At 40.5% G+C, this 23,800-nt stretch overlaps 1 long non-coding RNA gene across 1 annotated transcript; it reads left to right on the forward strand.

The window, feature by feature from the left end:
- Positions 1 to 233: 233 nt before the first annotated feature.
- LOC111839824 (uncharacterized) lies at positions 234 to 20,754 on the forward strand. The gene is made up of 2 exons (XR_002837196.2): positions 234 to 368; positions 19,976 to 20,754. It is a non-coding gene; the product is annotated as an uncharacterized lncRNA (long non-coding RNA).
- The last annotated feature ends 3,046 nt before the right edge of the window (positions 20,755 to 23,800 follow it).

Raw genomic sequence — 23,800 nt, forward strand, 5'->3', positions numbered from 1 at the left:
AGAACTTTTACTATATTTAGTTATCCTGACTAGGTGCAGGGTGTAGCTTGAAGGCATGGTTGGGTTTTACGACACGTTGACTTGGAATTCCAAGTGCATATAAGGCAAAGTTTATGCTCATTGGCCACTGAAGAGTGGACTGTATATGCTCATTGGCCACTGAAAAGTGAACGGTATTTGCTCATTGATCTCGGTTTCACTGGGGTATAAATATGACATGGGAGCTTCCCAGCCTAAGAAAGTCTCACCCATTTGCACATGTCTATACTGCATTGTTGAATAATGAACTTGATCTGATATTTCCATAACATCTGAAATACAACTTTCCCAACTTATGGACTTTTACTGCGAACATGCTGATATTACAGGTGAGTATTTATCCTCCTTTTCATGTAATGAAGAAGGTGACACCCGCATGAGTCACACGGGGGAGCAGCTCACAGACTGCAAGCTTCTATCTGTCAGGAGGACTTTGACTGACAGCTTGAACAGGGCAGGAATATAAGACATCAAAGATCCCCCTGGGACAGGCCACTAGTTTAGCCTTTCATTTATTTAATCAATCAGCTACAAACAGCTAGATTCCTAAGCAATTATATGCTTTTATCATCCTGAATTTAACTACGATCACAGCTAGAGCTACAACTGTTACTGCTATGAATAATAATGGCCACAAAGGGCTGTACAGAAGCTTCTCCCGTATCGTGAACTTGTTTCTGTGGTGCTTTGCTCACCTTTACTACCATTATTATTAGCTTGGTATCACTGGTGCACAGCCGTCATTGTGCCAGAAGTTTCACCACATGTTAGCTATTTTGGGCCAGGCGCTAAAAATAATGTACAGTAGCGTCGGTTGGCTTTGAATATACAGTACCGGCATGCTCGTGAGCCATTGTAAATAGCCCCTGATAAGTGCTTGTATACCCGACTGCCACGTGTACCCTTACACGTGTTTATACTCGGTCCTTGCCTGATCCTGACGTGTCTTACCCGTTGTGTAATTACACACTGAGTGTGTGCCTTAGTGTCCTTTGTGTCACCTCCTGGCATTTCTGTGCCATTGGTTGTCTCTGTGCTGTCGCTGCTTGTTGTGCAGTCCTTTTCAGGACTACCATAAAGAGTATGCAGCTTCATGCAAGTCCGTGCCTCTTTCTCTTTATTCCCCACTCTCACGATGCCTCAGTCTGCCCGGCGCCACAATAATTTAGCCATTTTAATGACTTTTATTTTAAATATATCCTTATGCCTCTGTAAAGCACTTTGAATTGTGCCATATAAATAAAGTTGCCTTTTGTTGCCTATTAGATTAGATTAGCATTATTAAAACAGGCAACAACATAGCTTTTTTATCATGGTGCCTGCAATAGGCCACTTATGTCCAATTCCAACAGCTTTCTGTAAATGGTAAAGAAAGAATGACATGCTCTGAAGATAATCTGTATTATTTGGGCATTTTTATTATGTGCAAATTCTTAATGCTATGTACAGAGGCAAAGCGGCATCTTGAACCCCTTCTGTAGAATTCCTCAGCTTCAATAATTCTGTATAATTTCTGAAATGAATCTGGGTGTAAGGTAAGGAGCACGCACTGATACAGTGCATTGCTGCACCCATTACACCACCTCATGGATGAGAACATGAGTGCAGCCATATGGCAGGTGATACCTCAGCACCACACTAGTCTGAATGGACCAGTGTGAGTTTTTCCCAGTGGCTGGAGTGCCAATCCTGCCACCAACCTCCAAGTTTTCCCCCTGTAAGTTGGAGGACCTCCTTATAGGACTGGATGTAGATTAATGCTATACCCAGGATGAAGTAATTGCAGGTTAAGGGCCTTGCTCAAGGGCCCAATGGAGTAGGATCACTCCTGGCATTCACAGGATTTGAACCAGCAACCTTTAGATTGTTGGTACAGATCCCTAGCCTCAGGGCCACCACTCCACCTTTTGGGTGTAAATCTAGTTTAATTGTCATTTTACCCTTTGCCAGTGCTTATGTGTAATAGAGCTTTAGATTTAATGATGATTAGTAGGATAGATGTAGCATATTTTATTAGCTCGATGTTACAACATAGTGGGCTGTGCGAAAACCTTGACTGTAATGCATAGTGTTTTCAGACCATTACAGCATTACTTCCGATGAAACTTGTGAAAACTACTAGTTTCTTGCAAATTATGTGGTAATAGTGTACCGTACACAATATATAATGATGGAATACCAATTCCAGTCAAATAATTTTATACTGACTTTCACTATATCATAGCTATTGTTACAGCGGAAATAACATAAAGTAACTTCTAATATAATGGGGAAAAATACAAACAGTTTTGTGTTTGATGCTCTCATGATCAATTATGATTTAAATTTAGCAGCACATTAAGGGGTATACATAAAATTGTTGCATATTACAGCCATAATGAAAGCAAATAACAATGTGCATTTAGTGTAATTATGAGGAAATTTATACCATATGAAAGCATGGTTGTGAATGAGTGTATGCAGCAGAACTAGCCATGACAGCTGAATTTGTTTCACCATATTCTGAAAATTCAGTCCAACAACATTGCTTAGAGATATAATTACTGAAACAAATTCCCAAATTTCCTGTCATTTCTATAGTACAAAGAATCTGTTTTTAATTGAAATTGGGTAAAAATGCTGAAATCAAGAAAGTAAAGGTTACGCAAATAACCAAAAAACGTACTTGCTTGCATACTGCTTCCTGTATTTATCCGTTTAAAATGTATATTTGCTTCAGTGAGCATTGTTCTGCTTCAACTATTCATAGCGATGCAGAGACTTATTTAGTGCAGGAACATCTAAGCTGGCATTCAGTAAAAGCACGCCTTGTCACACAGATGTCTTTAATATTGAAGGGGTTAACTAGTAAGCTACCAGCCTGTCCCATGAGCAAAGTGGGGTGGCAGTCAGTCTCATCTTGGCAGTAAATGTGCCTGCATAATAAATGTTTGGAATAAAAGAAACTGCTATGGTTTGAGTTAAAAAAAACCTACAAGGAGTAAAAAATAGCTAGTGAGGATTGCCAAAATACTGATAATTTTTTTCCTTGTGATCTTGATTTGTTTTTGTCTTTCATATCAATCAATGATTCAAATTCTGATTCTGCACTTTGTGAGATGTTGATTTTAATAGTAAATTTTATCTTAATCTTAGACTTTTCTTTATTAATTTACTTTATTGATGGACTTACAATTAAAGTTTTGGTTTTAATTTAATTTATTTTACTTGGTTTGTATTTTTAAGTGTGTTTTATGTTTTAATGTCTTACTTATTATGGAACTATTCTCTTTTATTTATTCCTTTGTGCAGCACTTTGGTCCATAAGGTTGTTCAAAGTGCTTTACAAATAAAGCTGGATTGGATGTAAATTTTAGAAAAAAATTCCCTCATCAAATTTTTTTGTATTTTTAGCAAAACCATACTATATGTGCACAATTATTGACACCATTCCATGCATTACAGCCTCTTTTTGTAAATAAAACTGAGTCTAAGGTTGGAGAACACAAAGCAGGGAATCTGAGACCAGTCCTCTTTACAGTCTTTCCAGACCATCATCCAGTTTCCTAGTTCCTCTCCTGTGCATGTTCCTCTTCAGCTCACCGCACCGGGTTTCAGCAGTGTTTAGACCAAGGGAGAAGTATGATTGTGTGTTAACTTTTTTTGTGTGATTTAGACATATGTTTCAAATCACTGTCCTGCTGGAAGATCCCGCGACAATGTAGTCTTAGTTTCTTGGCAGTGGCATCAGATTTAGATTTAAAATTATTTCATGGAGTCCATGATGCCTGGACCCTAACAAGGTTCCCAGGGCCTTTGGAGGAAAAACATCTCAACCTCTACTATACTTAACAGGGGAATCGGGTTATTTTCAGTGTAGCTGTCCTTCTTTTTGCACCAAATACACGTTGAGTTTCTGCCTGAGGTGCTTTGCCTGTTATAATAGTGTTATAAAATAGGCTGGAGACCATCTTATCGCTAGAGTTGGTTGTCTCGAGACTTTTACGTGGTCTTGGTCTTGTCACAGTCTTAATGGTCTCGGATCCCTCGGTCTTGTCTTGCTCTCGCAGATCGATATAGTGGTCGGGAGATTTGGAGCGAAAAGTATCCGTGACACACAACGTAACTTTCAATAATGCAACATTATTATTATTATTATTATTATTATTATTATTATTTCGCCTTTCACGCCATTCAGATGCAACCAATCAATGATTTACATGCATTTTGTTGTGTTCATTGTGCTCATCCAATCAAAATATGTGTTATATGTGCAAAATAAGTGTAGCGCTAGTTAAACGTTAGATCCAGCATCACAGGCTATAAGACGTTGCAATCTTTAGTTTTCCTGAAGTGCAATCAACCACTATTTTAAAATGTGAACTGTTTTCTCTCTCTCCCTCCTCTCTGAAAATATGCCTATTAACAGTGATGCTCTCGTTCTCTCTCTCTCTGTTTTTAAGTATTTCATCTAACTGTATTAGTTTATCAATCTGTTATTTGTCCATAATGTCTGTGTTCTATTGTTCTTGCCCGACTGAACAACAGGCTTGATATCCTTGGCAGTGTGTTGTAATCACATGCCACTGCAGACATCAAGATGTCAGAATCTTTTAAGCACTTGTCCTTATTTTTATTAATGCACAATTTGATGTGCAGTTTGTATTGGTATATACTATATAGAATTTGTAGTTTGCATTTGATTCATGTGACGTGTGCACGTCTTTATATTGTTTTATTACAGTATTTTACTTAAAATGGTGTTGACTAAATAAATGTGACCATTGACTTTTAAATAACATCTGCACATCATGTTGTGTTGACTTAACAGGCCTAATCCATTTCAGGGAAGTTGATATCATACAGTGTCATTTGGCTAGTACTACTACAATGGGACATGATGCAATTTCAAGTTTATAATTGCGTATCTTCAATTTGATGTTACAATTTCACCTACAAATTAAGTATAATTGAAATCAGTTACATATTTCCCTTTCTTTAGACAGTTGTTGGAGGTGTTAGCTGTTTTGTCAGATGACTTTGGGACCAGTCAGTACCCATCATGTTAGTCCTCAACAGCACACAAAAGTTAAGGGATTCTTTTTTTTCGGTCTCGGTCTTGGTCTTGTCTTGACTTTGTCTTGGTCTTGACTCGGTCTGTCTTGGACTTGGTCTTGGTCTTGTCTTGGTCTCGATACCCTCTGGTCTTGGTAGCGTCTTGGTCTTGGTTTAGGCGGTCTTGACTACAAGTCTACTTTTTGTTTCATCTGACCATAGAACACGGTTCGAGTCAAATATCCAGTAGTGTTTAGCAAACACCAGTGTTTACATTTGTAATTAACTGATAGGAAAGTGCTTTAGCCCTATTTTCTACTGGTGCAAACCCATGGGTGTAATTTCCAGGGGGGTTAGGGGGGTCATGACCCCCCCCCCCCCCCCCAATAATCAGATACAGCCAATATAACCCCCCCAATAATCATGTTTCCCTTGTAATGGGTGGAGACCTCGACCCCCCCCAATGTTCCAGCCAAAGTTACGCCCTTGCGCAAACGTGACACAATGTGTTTTTGTTAGTTTCGGACCAGCAAATTGCTCATTTTCATGCCTTTGTGTGCATCGTTGAAATAGCAAATGATATTGCGCTTGCTTCATGCCCATAAATGGAGTGGTATTTTTTAAATGAGGCTTGAATGGTCGGATTGTTAGTGCATTGCTATTTTAGGGCAGGGAAATGACCAACAAAAACTTCATCTAAAGTCAGTGGCACATTATTGACAGTATTTAAGCGGTGCATTTTTGACGCTCATTACGGACACACGTATACTTTCGAGGTGCACTAAAGGTTTAGTTTTTTTTTTTTTTTAATGTAATTTGTATACGTTTTATTATAGAGTCCTTTCATGTAATCATACTATTTAATGAATCTCCAAAAGAAAAACAATATGTATTAAGTGAAGAACACACCGTACAGTATCATTAAAAAATCTTTGGAGTTCATTGTCAGAATTAAGCACGTACTGTAATTGAAAAGACATTTGGATTCCTGTAAATGTGTTTCAGAGATTTAGGTAAGTCAGGTGAACCATTAGAATACAGCCCTCAGAAGGTCGCAGCATTCTTTGTGGCATGTTGTACAGTATGTTGTGTAACATTGTCATGCATGATGGATGTATATTGGATATAAATAAATAGCAAGCTTCCATTTTCCCCGTCTTCTGACATCATTATACTGCTTTCAGCACTGCACGGATGATCTGGTGATGCCAGAAAATGAGGACAAACTCGCTGCTACCTCATCCCACGCCAGAGTCCTCTAAGTGAGAGGAGAGCTGTTAGAAGTGGAACAATGGTGCTCCCGCTCCTGCATTTTCACCTCGCACACCAGCACGTCTGTTTCCTCGGGCGAAAAGTGATCTGGCTTGCTGGGCAAATGCACCATTGTAATAGCAATCCGCCATAGACCATGCACTGCTGCCTTGTAAAGGTCCGGTTATGCGCCATTCTGATTCACCTCAGATAACCTTTTTGCTCTTTGCGCTGTCACGAAATCTGGTTTTTCCGCCATTAAAAGAGCAAAATGGACTTGGACACAATCATAAATGTTAGTTGCACTTTACACTCCGCATTGGAAAATACCTTCAAATAACCTGTTGCCATGGTGCCTCTCATACCATCCACCTCACTGTGCACAGGGACACAAGAAAATTTAGGTCCTCTTCCAGGCCAAGTTTGTAACAGTTCAAGCTGAGTTTAACTTTTTTATACATAACCATTTCTAGACTTATGAAGGTCAACACACTTCTCGTTCATTTGATTGGTGTGCTCTCTTATCTTTCCTATGTTGATGAATGAGCAAGGGAATTTGGCCTCTGTGTCGCCTCATATTTATACCTCACTGAGATATGAAAGTCATGGGTTACTGCTTGTAAGTTCCTACACACTCCGATCAACTTAAAAATGTAAAATGAAAAATGGAGAAAATATGTCAGTTGCATTTTGATCATAAGAATTTCTATGTGTGTCAATAATTGTGGGACATTTGGTTTTGTGAAAATTATTATTTCCTGATGATTTTTGTCATCAGAATAAATTTACATCAGTAAACGGTTGGATTTTTCTCATCCATCCATCCATCCATCTTACAAACATCTAAGTTATCTTTTACCGGGCACATGCTGTTATGATTTTTGTAATTGATGTGAAAAGTACCACCTCGCATTTCCTACATTTAAACAAGAACTATAGAATCTGATATTGATTATATACAGTGGTACCTCGGTTTTCTAACTCACTAGAACTCGAATTTCTTGAAAGTCGAACAAACCAGTTTGACCTAGAACTCGATCTGAATATCAGAACCGTGAACGCTGACCTAATATAAATTGTACGCGCCAGGAAATGAGTTACACGGCATGTCTCTGAGCGGAAATAAAAGGTAACTGAATGTCAGAATGGGAAAGAAAGGTGATTTAAGCAATTTTGAGCGTGGCATGGTTGTTGGTGTCAGACGGGCCGGTCTGAGTATTTCACAATCTGCTCAGTTACTGGGATTTTCACGCACAACCATTTCTAGGGTTTACAAAGAATGGTGTGCAAAGGGAAAAACATCCAGTATGCGGCAGTCCTGTGGGCGAAAATGCCTTGTTGATGCTAGAGGTCAGAGGAGAATGGGCCGACTGATTCAAGCTGATAGAAGAGCAACTTTGACTGAAATAACCACTCGTTACAACTGAGGTATGCAGCAAAGCATTTGTGAAGCCACAACACGCACAACCTTGAGGCGGATGGGCTACAACAGCAGAAGACCCCACCGGGTACCACTCATCTCCACTACAAATAGGAAAAAGGGGCTACAATTTGCACAAGCTCACCAAAATTGGACAGTTGAAGACTGGAAAAATGTTGCCTGGTCTGATGAGTCTCGATTTCTGTTGAGACATTCAAATGGTAGAGTCAGAATTTGCCGTAAACAGAATGAGAACATGGATCCATCATGCCTAATATAAATTGTACGCGCCAGGAAATGAGTTACACGGCACGTCTCTGAGCAGAAATAAAAGGTAAAGCTTCAGTGTCAACCTCCCATTTGCTGTAGTAGCAGCGCTTGCTGGTGATAATGCTATTTTATTGAAAATACTGTATCAGGCAATACACTGTACTTTATATCATTTTGTTAGCCATTGCTCACCAAAAAGTTACAACCTAAAAGTTTGCTACTCATGAACAAATTAACGAATACAGAGTAATAATAAAAATAAACAATGGACCGGATTCGAAAGTTTTTATTGTCATGTACAGACTACAATGCAATACTTACTTGAATGCCTTCTTCACAGACTGGACGATTTAACCAAATAAAGCAACGCAACATTACAGTAACTAACAATAATTAAACTACTAACTTACGTGTATTTTTAGAGCATTTATGTCATTTATTTAAACTTTATTTTACCAGGTAAATTAACTGAAAACCAGTTCTCACTGCATTATGTGATATTCGGCAGAAATACGCATCGGAACTGCCTGGGATACAAACGTCATGCGTGTAACTAAACTCTTCAGTCAATAAGGGCAAAGGTGTGTTGTCACGGAGGCGGTTCCAGTTTGTGCAGCCGGGTGAGAGGTCGCAATGCATGTAACCGTTTAAGCCAGCGCTGTAAGCAAGTCGAACGCACCCAATGAGTGAACTGGGGAAACAAACTGAAATGCGGACTTAATACAGAGGACTAATGACAACAACCAGAAACAGCTGGTCACATGGGGATCCCACACGAGGTTAACGATGGGGCGTGGCACACGGAAGGAGCAGATGATCGGGGCTGGATAGGGGTAATGTTGAGATAAGATCTTTATAGTTTTGGAAGCCATTAAGAAAAAAATTCTCTTCTTGTTCTATCCTGTTCATTTTGTGTTTAAATGCTTAAAAAAAAAACCCACATATTCAGGTGTAATTTTGGGGGGCCGGGAACCAATTAATTGGTTTTCCATTATTTCTTATGGGAAAAATTCAATCAGAACTCGAACTTTTTAGGATTCGATCCGGAGTCGGGAACGGATTAAGTTCGAGAACCGAGGTACCACTGTAGTTAAATATTATATATTATATAATACAACATCTGCTTGTAATATACTGTAATTATCATAATAATTATCATATAATTAAAAATAATAATGTAGTCATTTGTAGCGTGCCTCCTTGTCATCTCCCCAGTCCAGTCATTGATGTTACTGCCTGCATGTGCTCCCCAGCTTTCCCTTTGTCCTGTGGTCTCTCCAGATTCTCCCTACCCCCTTTTGACCCCTTGCGGTCCATTTCCTTTTGTCTTGCTTGTTTTTGTTTAAATAAAGCAACTTTTAGTTTTCCCCACGCCTGCCTCCGTTTCCATCCTTCCCGAGACGTGACACGTATTTTGATGTAGATCGGGTAATTTGTTTATTTGAATTCAAATCATGTTAAATCTTGATAAATGTCTTCACCATTTGCTTACAGTATTTAGTTGTTCTTCAGACCCTTTAACTCCCCCCCCCCCCCCCCACTCAAGAACGATGCTAGATATACAGTGAGAACATATAGTAAATGTATGAGTAGCAGATCAGTATAATAGCAAATATACCTTGATGGATGCATGAAGATGAAGCTGTTTTTATTTAAAATGCTAACAGTGTCACATCTGGTTTATCAGGAAATTAGTCTACATACAAGGCATTTCAATACTATATATACAGGTTAATACTCTTCATGCAGAATTTCAGGTAAAGAACATCGCTCATGAATAGAAAAAGCAAAATCAACAACCTTGTAATTATATTGTTCCAAAGAAACATCAAGGTAATTTTTATAAGAAAATGAATGGCGACTGGGTTGCATTGGTCAAACTCCATCAGTTGAAGAGGTTCTAAGTGCTACATTTAAGTCCATGGTTCTTCTTTTGTTGTGAAAGAACAATTGATTAGCTTGGCCCTTTGGCACTAAACACTCCAAGGACTGACCTTGGGAAAGAACAACTGACTAAGACGGTATGAAAGAACTTGCTTTAAGGCCTTTTTGTGTAGTAAGACACGGACATATCTCTCTCCCAGAGTGTACAATCTTAGCATAAGAAACAGAGAAATTTCCATTATGCTGAACTCTCTCTTGGATTTACGAAGAACTTGAGAATCCTTGTTCTATAATAAACTCTTGTTTTCCAGGAGATAGGAGTTGTGGGAGTGAATGCTTTTGAAGTAGTTTTTGAAATCCATCATTTTTTCCTCATAGTACTTATTATATGGGATTTACCATGAGAATATTTATCTGTTGTCATCTGTAACAGGCTTTTTTCAGAACAATATTTTGACTTATTTTACTTAAATATTCATTGAGATATTCCCAAAGAAATGTTTTTTTTTTTTTTTTCCAATATGCTGCTCTCCTCCACAGAAACTTGCAGTGAAAAAAAACTCAATTGGGTAAAATACTTTTTGCTGTTAGAAGACACAGGTGTCCTTGGAATGGTTAATGTTTATATATTTTTGTTTCTGTTGACTCATTCTGCATTGCATTAAACTTCCAAGATGTCCCTTCGATAGCTTCTCCCTTCCCCTGTATCTCACACTCATTCGCATGGCTCTACCCCAAGGCTGCCCTGCTGATGTTTGGCTCAATAGTCCAGGCATCCCATAAAATGACAGGCGAGGGAATCGAACAGATAAAAGCGCTGCATAAATCCCAGTTTATTGCTACGGCTGTTCCATAATCGAGGAGGCTCACTTCCTGGTGTGCCTTATGATAGGCAGGGAGATATCATAAAGTGAGCCCGCGATATACATGCCATTGACAAATGGACACTGCTGCTTCTTAAAACCCTCGCTGTCCTGCCATCGCTGCTTATATCATTTTCGAAGCCCCCCATCAAAAGAGCTGATTAAAGTTGCATTGGAGTCATCGTAGCCAAAATCTGTTATTGCCAAACACCTTATTTCTTTCTCTAATATCACACCTCCTCCCAAAAAAACTACTGACAGCATTCTCCTTACATGTACTTTATGTTCCCCCTTTGCATTTGCTTTGCCCATATTGTAATGTCAGATTAAACCGCTGATATTGTTTGCCACTGGAGTGTGTGCATTGCAGTAGCTCCCTTGTATCCGTGGTTTCAGTAACCCCAGTTTCAATTATCTAAGGTTATCTAAGCTAATGTCAAATGCAAAAAGTATGTTTTTCATTATTCCTTTGTCATTTGAGTGGTATAAAAAATGTTCATTGCTCTATTGTTAATTGATACTTGATATTTTTTAATTGCTTTAGAATTAGGCTAAAATGTCAGAATCCCTTTCTTTCAAGAGGGAGAGTACAGTACTGTATGGTATTGTCCAATAATGTACAATGCACTTTTTTATTACTGTATTTAATGCTGATAATGTGTTACAGTGCGTTATCAATTAAAATGTACCATATGTATATACACGAAAATCATGCTATATGGGATCTGCAGGTTCACTGTCATCCATAGTTTTGGCTACCTGCGGTAGTTCTTGGAACGTATCACCCACAGATTTGGGGGAGTTAATATAAGTATGTGTAAGGTTTCATAAATGGCTCAGTGTTGCACGTTTACTATTGGCCTGTGAATAGCTTCCCTTTGGGACAAACTTAACTTCCAAGTCCTTCTATAACAACTACAAGACCTGACAGGTGCGATGACACCATCCCCAGTAGCTTCAGGTAAAAGCTGAAGTGCAGGGCCAAGGAAAACAAAGAGAATATGATGCTCATCTGCACCAGGGTGTGCAGGTCAGCGCACCAAATCAAGCAAATTTCTGAAACTTAAATCTTTCTGCGTCTCAATCTAGGATTATTCCTGGAAGCTGATCAATCTCTTTTTATGGTTTAATCTTTAAGAAAGAGATTAGGTTATTTTCCCACATTGGGCTTCATAGGCAGGTTCAATTCCCAGACAGCCTGATTGCTGCCTATTCCCCACTGGTATTCTCCTAAGAACCTGCCAGCTTCTGCACAGAGGGATACTTACCCCCAAGCTTGATTTACGGAGGTCATTTGACCTGCAAAGGCAACAGTCGGCCAACAGTCCAAGATTAAGTGAGGACGTCTAGGTTGACAGCAGCGTATGTGGCTAATTTTACATGATCTATTTTAGCAATAGCTCTTTCCCTATCTGCTCGTAAAAAGAGGCTGGGCGGGACGACATCATGGCCCCCCACTACCGTGGTCACTCTGCTCTCATTAGCAAGACACCAGCAATCACGTAACGGAAGAATAACACTGGAAAACTTCTCTGGGGCCATAGTTTGCCTTGTAAACGGTCATTGCTCCTGTTTATGGGACTACAGAGGAGTGTTTGCAGAAATGGGCTTAAATAGGCCTTTCAGTGAAAGCTCCCAGAGGACTTTGCCATACTGATACACGTTGAGCGTTTTATTCCAGTGCCAAGTTTAAACTATGGTGGAAAAGTCAGGAGACAATGTCACTTGGTTGGCAAGAAGGTACATAAAAAGAAGGAATTATCTTGTGTATTGTAACAGCAGTTAATGGACCATGCAACAAAATAACATGATTTTAAGACCAACCACTTTTATAATATATTTTGAATTTTGTTTACAAAGGCTAGCAATAGAGAACTGGGACTGTGGGACTCCTTTCCATAAACTAGATATCAACTTGTATAGGCTTAAGTTACACTGACCCCAAAAAAGTGTGTAAGCGTAAGTGTGACTCACATCTGCGGAATTCATGAACCGTGTTTTGCTTAATGTGCTAATTCCAGCCTAGTAAAAGAACATTTAGGGAATAGCTTTTTGTTAGGTTGAATCTGTTGAAATATTTAAAAAGCACTGTTTTATAGAAACTGCCCTAAAGAAGCTTGGTTACGTGGCTCCATCCTTTAAAGCCCCCTGTGTATGCCCCTCCAAACCCCCACCCCCCAGCCCAGTGTTGTGAAGGCATAGCTGAGGGAGTCATGAACATGGTTTTTGAGTCTTGAAATATGGGCTGTACTTCAAACTTGGGGTGGGGCTTGTGGGGGCAATTTGCTGTCTATGCTAGCTGAGTTAAAGCATAAGGTAAGGCTCTGTCCATGATGGTAGAGTTAAAGTACAAGGTAGGCCGCTATCCATGGTGGCAGAGTTAAAGTACAAGGTAGGCCTCTATCCATGGTGGCAGAGTCAAAGCGTAAGGTAGGTCTCTTTCCATGGTGGCAGAGTTAAAGTGCAAGGTAGGTCTCTTTCCATGGTGGCAGAGGAAAAGTGCAAGGTAGGTCTCTTTCCATGGTGGCAGAGTAAAAGTGCAAGGTAGGTCTCTTTCCATGGTGGCAGAGTAAAAGTGCAAGGTAGGTCTCTTTCCATGGTGGCAGAGTTAAAGCACAAGGTAAGGCTTTGTCCACGGTGGCTTCACGCAAGGTAAGGCTCTGCATAAGGTAGGTCTCTTTCCATGGTGGCAGAGTCAAAGCGTAAGGTAGGTCTCTTTCCATGGTGGCAGAGTCAAAGCGTAAGGTAGGTCTCTTTCCATGGTGGCAGAGTCAAAGCGTAAGGTAGGTCTCTTTCCATGGTGGCAGAGTCAAAGCGTAAGGTAGGGTTCTGTCGCCTTATGGCCATAATCTCCAGGATAGGCTCTGGACCCCCCACAACCCTGATTAAGACAAGCAGTTTCAGAAAATGGAAGGATGGATGGATGGATAGGGCTCTGTCCACGGTGCCAGAGTTAAATTGTAAGGTGGCACTCTGTCCGTGGACCCTGAGTGAACCTGTAAAATAAGCCATCTCCGGGATTTGAGTGAATGAGTAATACAGACTATTGCTGAAGGTAAGAGAGAGGAGCTGTCCGTAGTGCTGAAGTGAGTGAGCGAGAGTGAGTGAGTGAATGAGTGAGCGTGAGTGAGTGAGCCACTGTCCATTATTCTAGCGTAGATGAGGTAATATATATAATACCAAATTTGCTATAAAGAGGAGGCTAATCCCATGATGAATCAGAATGATTTTTACTAGGGCTGAGGTAATTTGTAGTCAGTAATACAATGAACATTAGGACATAATGAAAAAGAACTTTTTAGAATTAAGTGCCGTTACAAGCGTGCCCCAACCTATGGACAAATTAATCTTTTCAAGGTGAGGCAAACTGGTGTACACCTTTGCTCTATAATGTAAGATTTTTTTCTAGATGCATTGAAAGGGAGATTTGCTGTCATTGTTTTGGACAAGGATGAAATTAGGATGCATGGCATATTGTGGCAGTGAGCATCTTCTATTGCATGCTTTGTCCTTGGTTTGATTTCCTCTGATTTACCAATAGTGAATGCCCCCCCCTCCACACACAAGCCCCAACCAGAACCTACCCCCCCAATCACTGTCTAAGGCCACCTGTCAAAGTCGTGTCCATGCTGAGATTACTCTTATCTGTCTTAGTAATGAGAAAGGCAGATCTTCATCAAACATCTCAGCATCTTTTGGTGATTCTCTTTCTTTGTTTCCATTTCCTTTTGGTCATTCGGTTTGGACCGTTGTCTCTCCATGAGCCTGGTCTTATGTCCTAATTTTTAATCAGGAAAAAAGCATATTCTTTAGAGATTCACTCAAAATTTCTTTTCTTTCTCACCTGATTGCAATTTTTAGGTATCTGCAAGGACTGTTACTTACCATTCAGGTTAAGCATTAAACAATAATTGATCCTACCAGTTTTGACACCATTTATTTCCCAAAAACCACACTTATATTGTTTTAATAGGACAGTGCAACTACTCTGTGTTACTACTGTAATTCTGAAATGCATTTGCAGCAAATTCAGGTTCTTCTCCCCTTTTCTCTTCTTCACCTCCTCCACCTTCTTCTTATCCTTCTCCTCTCCTTGTTCTCCATGTGAAAAGCCTGGTTTAAAATTACAGTGGTACCTCGGTTCTCGAACTTAATCCGTTCCGGACTCCGGATCGAATCGTAAGAAGTTCGAGTTCTGATCAAATTTTTCCCATAAGAAATAATGGAAAACCAATTAATTGGTTCCCGGCCCCCCAAAATTACACCTAAATATGTTTTTTTTTTTTTTTTTTTTTTAGCAATTAAACACAAAATGAACAGGATAAAACAAGAAGAGCATTTTTTTCTTAATGGCTTCCAAAATGATAAAGATCTTATCCCAACATTACCCCTGTCCTGCCACGATCGTCTGCTCCTTCCGTGTGCCACGCCCCCTCGTTAACCTCGTGTGGGATCCCCATGTGATCAGCTGTTTCTGGTTGTTGTCATTAGTCCTCTGTATTAAGTCCACGTTTCAGTTTGTTTCCCCAGTCCGGTCATTGGGTGCGTTCGACTTGCTTACAGCGCTGGCTTAAAGCAACGCATTCTGATCCTGACGCAATGCATTACGGTTAGATGCATTGCGACCTCTCACCTGGCTGCACGAACTGGAACCGCCTCCGTGACGACACACCTTTGCCCTTATTGGCTGAAGAGTTTAGTTACACGCATGACGTTTGTATCCCAGGCAGTTCCAGTGTGTAATCTGCTATTTCTCCCGAATATCAGTGAGTGAATCAGAATCAGAATCAGAATCAGAAAAACTTTATTTATCCCGGAGGAAATTGCTCATGTTACTACAGACGGTCACACATAGACACAGGACAAGAACATAAAAGAAAAGAATATCAGATATAAGAATAAGAACTAAAAATAAAGTTATAAGAGACTCTGTGCTATGTACACCATGATAAATACAGAAGCAGAAATACAATATATATAAATACAATAAATATTGTTAAGTGGTAATTTACACAGGTAAATTACTGTGTGAACATTGCACATCCGAATAGCAGCAGGTTTCTTGCCCAGGCTAAGGTATGGTATGTAAGGTAGGTATGGTGAGTGGCCGTTGCCGTGAGAACTGGTTTTCAGTTAATTTGCCTGGTAAAATAAAGTTTAAATAAATGACATAAATGCTCTAATAGTACACGTAAGTTGTTAATCGTCTAGTCTGTGAAGAAGGCATTCAAGTAAGAATTGCATTGTGCTATGACTCATTTCCTGGCGTGTACAATTTATATTAGGTCAGCGTTCACGGTTCGACTTCTGATATTCAGATCGAGTTCTAGGTCAAACTGGTTTGTTCGACTTTCAAGAAATTTGAGTTCTAGTGAGTTTGAGAACCGAGGTACCACTGTACTATTATCTGTTGTTTATCAGCTTCAAACAAATGAACATAATTAAGAGTAAGCGACTCTCCCATGATTACTAAAGTTTCTTACTGTATTTAGTTGTTCCCAAGAAGGTTGGTTGGGACAGGGGACAAGACAATACAATTATCAGCAGTCTTGGCTGTGTCACTCTTCCCTACAGCCTCAAGGGATTGAAAAATCAAACCATCTTTTTCATACCTGCCCGAATTTGTCGCAATGTCAGAGACTGTCACAAACATCAATGGGAACCACTCAATGTGACAATGGGCACCTTGGTTTACTGTTGACGAGAGGCAGTTTTCAGCACTGGAGTGTTGCCCACTGGAGTAGCTTTGAAGAACGGAACAGCTCTTCTCACAGAGGACTTCAGAAACGCATTAGATAATCACCTGATTAACACCTGAGATTATTACTAATGCACTTAAGGACATCTTTAAACTACTGTGTGCCACAAGATCAGAATATGTAAAAGCTATGGATGAAGACCACATTATGCAGCAGATTACCCATAACACCAAAGCAAGCTTTAAAGCAGAAGTGGATGAAATGTGGGCTAATTCTACTTTGTTCTGTGGAGAAGTCATATATGCTGAGGCTGATATTACCATAATAACATAATAATTTTGCTAATGAAGAGTGCTGACCCACATAACACGTAATTACTGCCCGCATGATGTATAATAATGCATTAGCGCTGACTCTTTGCATCTCCTTTGTTGGCCTTTAATGCAACTTTAGCCACTTTATTGGGGGGACAGTATAGAAGTTGTAGAAAACTGTAAAAGAGGCTAATAGTAAAAAAGCACCACGGCCCCGAGGGGGGGCCTCCATTATGAGCTCCATCGAATGACTTGACGATACACAGGAGATCAGTCACAGCATATGTAACTGATAACTGCTCTCTTCTTTTCTTCTGCTCCATGGAATAAAATCATATTTCCAAAATGAAGTCATGGATTTTACTTAAGGCCATGGTTTTATTAATTTAACAGTATTCATAAAGCATTATAAACATATCTATAAATATTTATTTAAAAAGCATATGACACATTATAGCCATGTTTCTTATGTATTATGACTGCCTTATGACGCTATCACCTGTATTGCATTATAGACACCTTTATAATGCAGTACAAGGCACCCTGCATTATAAAGATATCTATAGTGCATTATATTTGAGCACTTCATAAAGCATTCATAATGCATACTACTCATGTGTCATACCTTTTTAAAATATTTATAGCCATGTTTATAATGCTTTATGAATGCAGTATTATTTGTTATGAATGTGTTTATAAATTACTAAAAATGTGGCCTTAGGTAAAGTGTAACCTGAATTTGTCCCACAAACATTTCCGTCCATCTCACAGAAGAGATGCCTTTGGTCCTTAACACATTGTTATCTCCAAGTCAAAAATAGTAAAAAAAGACGTGTTTCCCTTGGAAATGTTACTAAGTTACTAAGTGCTGCCAGGCACCAGGGTGTCCTGTGGCCTTTCTGTGGTGTGTGTGTGGGAGGACGTAAAATATTCATGTTTTCAGCTTTTAAATCTATATTAGGGTAACACGTCCCACCTTAAGGCTATAGAGTGAGAGAACTGCTTCCTTGTCTGTGCATGAATTAAAACCTGCCACCACTATGATTGTGTTCCTCGGTTATCTGTCCCAGTACAGGGGAGCATCAGGAGAAAACCTTGTCCCAAGGCAAAACAGCACTGCCACCCTGCATTCTGGCCAGGGATTCACATGTGGGCTCTGCATTTGCAGGGTTCCAATTCTTTATGTCTCACTGACATTTCAGTGGCAAAGTCTGAAGCTACCATTGAGCATAGCTTGAGCAATAACCAGTATCCAGCGCAGGCTTGCATCACGTGACTTTAGCTGGTAATGAACAATGAAATGACAGCTAGAATCTCCGTGACTGTATTAAGCAGAATGCACCTCCCTATATCCAAAGCATACATCATGCAGGATTCACATGCCCTCATGAAGCACTTTGCCTCCTTTTAATGTAATTCTTCAGTCTCTCATCATGATCCTTGAATGGTACAAATAAAAATATATTGCTTTTCATTAGGCCTTAGTTTTGCTTTTTTGTCTCCAAAACTTTTTTTTTGTTAGGCTTAAATATTTATGTGATCTATCGCCAGCTTAATATTTAATTCATTTATTTTAATTTTAGGTTTACATTGTTTTATTCATGGCTATAATTATTTTCTAATATATTACCAGTTGCCTTGGATTTGCATACCAATTATAGTGATAGCAGCTTTGTAATGTGAAATGATAATCGGCAAAAGGAATGTGGACGTAAGCACGCATAGGAGACGATGCTTATGAAATGTAGCCCACCTGTGGCGGATGTGGAAATCACATGGGAGATTAGTTGCCATGGTCATATCAGACAGCTCTCCGCAAAGGACATTTTAATGCACTGTCCATTGTGGAATGAACCCCCCCCCCCTTTCCTTTGGCTAGAGGGACAATGCCTAACTAACTTGTACTCATAATTATAATTAATAATCAGGTTTAACAAGAATAAATGTGGTGTGTTTCCTTGCACTTAATCAGAAGTATTAATTTCGATTTTTTTAAAATCTAAACATTTTGATTGTATGTATTCAAACAAGTGTTTCAAGGTTGAGAATAAAGTTTTTTTTTTCTCCGAAAATCATTAATATATAATAACAAACGTACAAGCACAAGTATATCGTGCTTTCATATTACTTGGGGGTAGGAGCGCAAGTGAGCTGTAGCATTTTAAGCTATCCTGTGGTGAAGGGAATGGGAAGGCGTGCCCTTATTATAAACCTGCACTGAAAAAGTTACATGCCAAGATAGGGGCCCAAGGAATTAATTAGCATTCAAGGTCAGGGTGGTAATTTCCATACAAGCTGGATAAGAGAACTGCATGACATAAGGAGACAATTCCAGCTGCAGGAGGCCAGGACACTGTAGGGTTTATAGTAAGCTTTCAATTAGCAACTGATTTACACTTACACCATGAGGTGAGGTGACTCCTTCCCAAAGGAAAACCAGGCAGCTACAAGTCGAGGCTGGGCAGAGAACATAGATCCTTCACACATCAAGAGATGCTGGAGATTTTTCCATCCTGAGTGATATAAAAGCAAGATCATAAGAGAAGAATACTCAGTAAAGCATGCATTAAAATGCACATATAGAACATTTGGTGGATTTTTTTCCATCTTTTGAGAACAGAGAAATTGCCCAAACCTGGCAAATTGGCTGAAACTGAATATGCATGGCTCTTAGGCAGGGTCAAGAGGTTTGCTTACTGTTTGACTAACCACTAGAATAGCTAAGGTGTGTGATCTAAGTGATTTTGATGTTGGTGTGATTGACAGTATCAGACATGGTTCCAGCATTTCAGGCACAGCCACCTTCATGGGATTTTCACACAGTATGGCATCGAAAATGGTGCAATAAAGCAAAAAAATTATATCCAGTTAGCCTCAGTTCTTTCTCCAAAAATGCCCTGTCAATGAAAGAGAATGGTCAGACTTGTTAAAGCTAACAGGAAGGCTACAAGTGCAAAAAGATCATCTCATTTCAACAATGGTGTAGAGAAAGGCTTCTCTGAATGTAATACCTATTTACTCTTGAAGTTGTTCTTGAAGCAAGAGTGTGTACTAGCTAGGTGTACCTAATAAATTGGGCACTGAGAATTAGCAACCCACATAAGTCACCTTCCCCTGTGTGCAGTGAGAATGTGAGCATACCAAGTAGCACGTAAAAGTCCTCTGACTTCGCCTGGCTTTCACTGCTTTTCTTTTCTCCAGGAGACAAATCTTCAATCAAACTGACCTTTCCCTTGAGCTGCATGAGAAGCGTGACGCCGTCCATGGGCAACATCGATAAAGAGAAAGTCATTTTCTTCCATCAGTGTCAAATCAGTCTCGGGGATACATGCATCATCAGTTCGGGCAAATTAAAATTGATTGACGGGGGCTCTGGGTCCCGCCTCTGGACGCCTGATGCCTGAATCTACCAAACAACTCGGGGACAATTTTATTTGAGATATTTGTAACCATGGAAATGGAGTCAAGCATTCACACCCATAAACTAAGCTTTGCTACTAAACTTGTGTGCTGCTAAACTTATACTGAAGCACGGCCAATAAATGGTTAGGTTATAAAGCTTGATGTGCAAGACTTTTATGACGGACACTCAGCTTGGACATCCCCTCTGTCAGGATCTGGCCCTGTCAGCCCTGTCATGTTCCTATTTGGCCACCAGATGTCACTGACCATCTCGTATTTCCCCACTATATTTAATTGTCTCCATCCCTAATGTGTTAATCGCTCACACCTGTCTCTCTTGTTATCTGTGTTTATAGATGCCTGCCCTTGCCCTGTTCTTCAGTTCAGTTATTATAGCTGTTGTGAATGTTAAGCATGCTTAGTGTTTGTAGTTCTGGCCCCTGTCGTGCGCCCCAGGTGTCTGATTGCCCTGTTTCTGCCTAGTTATTCCACCATGCATTCTCTTTGACCTCTTGCGGTCCTTTTATTTTAATTGGTGGCTATTTTGATTTAATAAATAAATCCTTTGAGTCCTGGAAGGCTGCATTTGGAGTGTTCCTCCTTTCACGTCGTGACACCACCATGTGTGACAGACAGCTCTTCTCTTAGGCCAGTGGGCTGGGGGCAGTGGGAGTGTATGACATATACTAAAAAAAACACAAGACAACTAACCCAAGCAAGTTCACTAATTAAGCTCAGTTTGAAATTCACCCATATCATTTGACACAATATGTGTTAAGGGACAGTTTCAACTGGAATTGGGAAGGATAGTTGCTTCATGAATTTTAGAGAAAGAAATACTTTAATAGAGCAGATTTATGTAAAGTTTAATTAAATTTTGTTTGATTTTGATTCATATTGTTTGCTTTTAATTTACTTTGCCACTGTGGGAAGCAGATGTTTATTATTGCCAGAGAATTGCCTGAACTCCAGTGAGTTGAACATTATGTGGTTTCAACCATATTAATGGGGCTTAGAAAGTGATGTCTGGGTGAAAGTTCATGTGTAAACCCAATCAGAGAAAAAAGTTGGAAAACAGTTCATTTATTCATTCATTTTCCACCGCTTATCTGGGACCCTGAGTTACAGGAGCAGCAGTCTAAGCAGGGATGCCCAGACCTCCCTCTCCCCAGCAACCTCCTCTAGCTCTTCCGGAGGCATACCAAGGCGTTCTCAGGACTGCTGAGAGATATATCCTCTCCAGCATATCCTGGGTTTGCCCTGGGGCCTCCTCCCGGTTGGACATGCCGAAAACACCTAACCAGATCATCCGCAAAAAGCAATGACGCAATCCTGAGGTCACTGAACAGGATCCCCCTCTGCCCCTTGGCTACGGCTAGAAATTCTGTCCATAAGTTATGAAACATATCTGTGATAAAGGGCAGCCCTGGTGGAGTTCAACACCCACCGGGAAAGAGTCTTACTTCCTGCTGGCAATGTGAACCAAACTCGCTCGGGTTATACAGGACCTGTAACAGTGCCAAGACAGCCCAACAACATCAAGAGCATTCAGAAACTCAGGGGGAATCTCATCCACTCCCAGAGCCTTACCACCGAAGAGTTTTTTTTTTTAATTTTTTAATTAACCAAAGAGTTTTTTGACTACTTCAGTGGCCTTAGCCCTAGTGATTGGTGAGTCCTCCTCTAAGTCTTCCCAGATCTACTTCCTCCAAGGAAGGTTTGTCAGTAGGATTCAGAGGTCCTCAAAGTATGCCTTCTACCACCTGACTATATCCCCATTTGAGGTCAACAGCACTCCCTCCCTGCTGTAGCCTTGCTTCCCCCTCCTGAATTGCCTGATGTTTGCCAGAATCTTTTTGAGGCCGACCGAAGGTCATTTTCCATGGCCTCACCAAACTCCTCCCACACCCGAGTTTTTGGTTTTGCAACTGCCAAAGCCACATTCTGCTTAGCCCACCAGTACCTGTCCGACAAGCTAACTAAACTTGGAACCCTGACAGCTCCCTTTACCACTGTTGTCCACCCCTGGATTTGTGGACCGCCATTACGACAGGTGCCAACAACCTTACGGTTCCACACCTCCGCACAGCTGCTTCAGCAATGGCGGCACAGAACGTCGCCTATTCAGGCTCAATGTCCCCAGCCTCACTCGGGATGCAAGAGAAGCTGCAAGTTGAACACTTCACAGGAAGGGCCTCTGCCAGACACTCCCAGCACACCCTCATTATGTGTTGGGGTCTACCAGATCTATCTAGCATTTCCCTTGTCATCTGATCCAACCACCAGGTGGTGTGATTAGTTGACAGCTCAACTCTTCTCTTCACCTGAGTAGCCAAAACATGTGGATGCAGATCCAATGATACAATTACAAAATCATTCACCAATTTGCGGTCTTGGGTTCTCTGCTGCCAGGCGCACTTATGAACACCCTTATGTTCGAACATAAGTTATGTTTGTTATGGACTAACTGTGGTTTTGCACACCACTTGGGTTCAGATCGGGCAGGCCATTCCTCCGAATCACATCCTTCCAGGTTTCACTGTCGTTACCCACGTAAGGGTTAAAGTCCCAAAGTAAAACAATGGAGTCTATAGAGGTGGGGCCTTCCTGCACCCCAGGTAAGGTCTCCAAGAAGGCTGGATGCTCTGAATTGGCGTTCGGTGCATAAGCACAGGCAACAGTCAGAGCCCATCCTCCGTCTTGAAGTCAAAGGAAGGCAACCCATATGGTCGCTGGGGTAAGCTCCAATGTACTAGCACTGAACTAGGGGGCTATGAGTAGACTCACACCTGTCCTGAACCTCTCACCATGGTGTCACATGATCCTTTATCTTAATCTTCATGGGGGTCTCTGTGAATTGGACTTTGTCTGGCCATTCACTTAGGATCAATTTGCCTTGGGAGACCGTACCAGGGGCAATAGCCCCTGACAACATAGCTCCTAGGACCACAGAAAACAGTCATACAAATATATTTTATTTTACTATTACTTACTTTGTGCAGTGCATAGAAATGGATTGTTAGCGATTTTAAAGTACTGTAAATGAATATTTGTTGCACTATTTTGGATTTACGCTGATTTCGTATGACTATTTTGTAATAATTATTAATGGCAAAATAAGTTATTTTTTGATATGATACAAGTACTCAGAACAATTTAACCTTGAACCGTTTGGAAAATGAATGACGTCTCATTAGAAATGAATTACTTGAATTGTTTACTGTATGTACTACAGATTTGTTTGTTTTTTTTCGGATATCGAAAACTGATGGCGTGCTGGTCCTGAGAATTCTACTGTAGGTGCGCAACCTCTGCTATGCCTTGGCACTGGAACAAGGGCACATTGTCTCAGCCTTAGAATGCAGTGGTAAGTCAGTCCAGCCTTGGAATGCAGTGGTAAATCAGTCCAGCCTTGGAATGCAGTGGTAAGTCAGTCCAGCCTTGGAATGCAGTGGTAAATCAGTCCAGCCTTGGAATGCAGTGGTAAGTCAGTCCAGCCTTGGAATGCAGTGGTAAATCAGTCCAGCCTTGGAATGCAGTGGTAAATCAGTCCAGCCTTGGAATGCAGTGGTAAATCAGTCCAGCCTTGGAATGCAGTGGTAAATCAGTCCAGCCTTGGAATGC

Source organism: Paramormyrops kingsleyae, chromosome 8, assembly GCF_048594095.1.
Source record: "Paramormyrops kingsleyae isolate MSU_618 chromosome 8, PKINGS_0.4, whole genome shotgun sequence".
NCBI lineage: Eukaryota > Metazoa > Chordata > Actinopteri > Osteoglossiformes > Mormyridae > Paramormyrops > Paramormyrops kingsleyae.